Genomic DNA, 4,004 nt, shown 5'->3' with positions numbered 1-4,004 from the left:
CAGGACGGGACGGACGGGGCGGGCCGGGGCGGACGGGGCGGGCCGGGGCGGGCCCGGGCCTCGGCGCGGGGCGGGCCCGACGGGCGGCTCAGGGGCCGCGGGGCCGGGGCGGGCGGCGCTCGCTCGGACCCGGCGCGGCTGCTCCCGCGGCCGCCGGGACTGCCGGTGCCGTCCGGGTCGCTGCCGCCCGCCGCCTTCGCGGGGTGCTCCAGCCGCGAGGACGGAGCGGACGCGCGGGAGCGCCTCGCCGCTGACCGTGCGGGGCGCTCGGCAGACGGGCTGTACCCGCAGGCACCGGCGGCTGCCCCGACGGCCGCGTGTCAGTGTCCCCCCGCCGGTACGAGGTGCAGCCCGCGAACCGGCGTTTGCTCGCGAGCCGGGGCCGCACCTCATTGTGCTGGGGCCGCGGTCCGTGCGGAGGCGCTGCGGGTCGGTGGCCGCTACCGGCGGACGCGAGCCATGTCCCCTGCGCGGAGGCGTCGCTGCTCCGAACGCGAGCGCGGGTTCCTGGCTGGCCGCGCAAACAAGCTCCGTGTGTCGGCTAGTTTAAGGTGTTGCTTTGAGAGCTCCATTGCAACCTCACTTCAGAAGTACTGGAGGCCCGAACGACGGACGGACAGCTAAGACTGCGGCTTACAAATGCTAATGGCTGTATAACAGTAGTAGCCTGTGAAATCTATTGGGAGCGCCAAAACTGGAGATTTGACTAAAATCGTTTTGCCAAGTTTTATTTATCTATTTTTATTTCTTTATGTAGAACAACTGTGCATGGTACCTGGGCTCTACATCCTGTCAAGTGATTTCTCACACCACATTTTTGTGTTACGAGATGTTGTCAGTCCTGCTTTTTTCAACCTTTTCTGCAAAAACAAAACAGTGCCAGTCCTCTGAGGACTGGTGGTTCTTAAGGAAAATCCACATGGAGCCTGACCCATCATGGAGGAAAATGACCCTGTTATTAAGCCTGGAGAGTCAGTCTGGGGCACTGGCAGATCGAGGCTTGAGGCTGTGTGGGAGGAAATGGTTTGGGAGCATTTCCCTCCTTTTGCACGCTGGGAAGCAGTCTGCTTTTGTAACTGGACTTGTACCAGTGTCATTAACTGAGTCCTTTTTTTCTCCGTCTAAGTGGACTAATCTACAGTAACTTGAATTTTTGACTAATTATTCAGGCCTAAAGGGTTAGGAGAAGAGAGAATGCATTAAATATAGACTGTGTCTACAAACTCGGAAGTTACTTTAAAAGCCTTGTGTTACACAGCACAGTGAAATAATGCTCAGTGTCTGCCCTTACTTTCTCTAAAGCAGCACTAGAGAGGGTTGCATTTGGTTGTTCTTGGGCTCTTACATGAACTTTAATATGCACCCGCCCCAGCATTGTGGCTTCATGATGCTCAGCACCAGAGCCCTGCTGCCACCTGACTAGGATGTGCCAGGAGAAGACCACAGCGCTGTCTTGTTTCAGGTTCAGGGGCAGCAGCAGTGGCTGGCAGCTAGGGAAGGAAGTATCTCTTCAAATAGCCAGAACACGTTTGTTCTGGAGTACTTTTCTACTCCTGTTCTCCTGGCAAATGCTCTTCTTCTGTCACAGCATGCTTAGCAGCGAGACCATCAGTACTGGCCAAGCAAATGCAGACAAGGTGGCTGCCCACCTTCCTAAGGGACTGCCTTAGCATACAGGAATTTATCCTCCTCCTGCTGCAAGTGGGATCCACTGAGCAGAAGATGGAACACCCTCTCAGACAGCGTCTGCCCCCGTGAGTGGCTGTGCTGGTGTCGGAGCTGGCGGCTGGCGTGCTTCACACAGCGAGCTGAGCCCCCCCTGCCTCCTCGGGCCAAGCAGCAGCGTGTGAGGAGTGAGCCTCTCCCGGGAGGAGCAGCGTCCCCCTGCACTGCAGGCTGCCCTGTGCCTGCCTGCACTAACCACAGTGCAGTGACACTGAACCGCTTGTTTTGGCTGGGACATCGCCGTATGGCTGTGCAACTTTATGGGGAATTAAAATTCTCTGGAACAGGGCCTGGCCTTTGTCTGATTCTGCAAACATGCAAAAGTTTCAGCATTGTACTTTATTGGCAATATTTATTTAAGTCCTGATTCCAATGTTTACATTTCCTAGTGACTTGTGCTGCGTAGATGGTTGCACTGAAATTATCTGCACCAGTAAAGGACTACAGGGCTCTTCTGGGAACTGAAGGCTTTAAAATCTGACTTTTAATGAAAATCATTCACTGTATAACAGACAGTTCCGGATTTTTACTTTTCAAATTGCTATTCACTTTTAAGATCTTTTTTGTTAGGTGTTACAAGGCTACTAGTTCGAGAATACCATGAAAATTGAAGTTTGTGTTCACTCTGTGTTCACTGCATGGTTGCTTTTGAGCCCAGCAGAAGGCATTATTTATATTTCTGTATATCTGTGTCTTGGATCTGATGTGAATTTTTAATTATACAATGACAAAATGTCTGCCCCCTGTAGTTAAATAAATTTTCTTTAAATCACGTTTAAATGCTCATGGACAAAACTGTTTGTCAGGCAAACAGTCATGAGTGGTGCAGTTCAAACCCTGCTGGCAAACCAGCTCTCCTCTTGCTTCTCTGTACAAAGCAGACTGAAGATAGAGATCAGGGAGGGGATCCAGTGGGAAGGCTGTTTCCCCTGCCTGAGCCCAGGGAGGATGGAGATGAGAGGCATGTGAGCTCATGTGCTTTGTGCTGCCAAAGGACCCACCAGAGCCAGCCGTCAGTCCTGCAGGGGTTTCCTTGGCTCGAGGGCTCGCTTCACATCCTGACCCCGGAACAGAAGTGCTGGTCCTCGTGGGTCAGGAATATGAGCTGAGCCCGCCAGATGGGCACCGCTGGTTTTATCACGAAGGAAAAGGAATGGGCTGCTCTCCTGATCTGGGGAACAGCATTTATTTTATGGGAAGTTCTGTAGTGGCAAGCTTCTAATTCGTGTTTTTCTAGTTGAGTAAGAACTGTTTAAGGCACACTGAGAAATGGAAAGCAGTCCTGTTACAAGGTGAGCCACCCTAGGTATGAATGGGGGAATGGTGCAGCCTTTTGGGAAGTGGTCTTTAAGCAAATCCCTTTCTGCAAAAGGGTTAGCTAATAAGATGGGGCATAATCTCCCTGTCTGGGGAACGTTTTCATGTTCTGTGCTCTCAAAACCCCAGTGCTGGTTTTCTGTGTCCTCACTGGCTGCTGCCAGAGCACCGGCTGGGGTCCTGTGCGGGGAATTGCAGGCTCTGAATGCCAACAGCCTGAGCCTCACAGTATCCAGTGAGAGGCACAAAGTGTCGGGTAGCTTTCTCAAGCATTTTCTCCATGAGGCTGTCAAACTTACTGGCGTCTTTTAAATGTTTGAACAGGAATTTAAATTGCCAACTGAATCATTCAAATAGCATAGGTATTGACTGAGAAGTCAAATTAGGTCATCTTGCCTGCCACTGCCAAGGCGCTGTTGTCCTCCAATGGGTATTTTCTGATGACTCTGCTAATTTATTTTCCATTTGTCAGGGCAGTGGGCAGTTTCTTAATTGGAAAAACTCTACATCTTCTGTTGGCAAACTTCTGTGCTGGTTCCCAGCTCCCAGATGCTTAGCGCAACATCATTCTATCTGTAATAAAAATAGAAAATGGTTTAAAAGAGTGAAGCATGTCCCAGATTGTGACATGCCGTTCACAAAATGCTGCCTGTGTCACTGGAAGTTGCTCATTACACCAGGAAGTATCTCAGGCTCCATAGCTCTGACTACAATGCTCATTAGACTCAGAGAATATTGTGTTATTTGAAGGAAATAGACTATTGACATTAGGTGGGATTTGACCCCTTCCTTCACCAATGCTGACAAGCTTGAGCCATGTCCTGAGTGAGGACATTTCCTTCCTTGATGTCAGATCCATACAGAATGGTTTTACACTGATTTTCCTGTGGGTCTGGAGGGAGCAGGTCTTTGATTGCATGTGAAAAGGATGTGATGTAAAAACTGCATAATGTTATGAGCAG

Source organism: Chamaea fasciata, unplaced genomic scaffold, assembly GCF_029207755.1.
Source record: "Chamaea fasciata isolate MVZ Bird 193981 ecotype frontalis unplaced genomic scaffold, bChaFas1.0.hap1 SCAF_15, whole genome shotgun sequence".
Classification (NCBI taxonomy): Eukaryota; Metazoa; Chordata; class Aves; order Passeriformes; family Sylviidae; genus Chamaea; species Chamaea fasciata.
The sequence above is the reverse complement of the archived record's forward strand: the minus strand, read 5'-3'. Positions refer to the sequence as shown.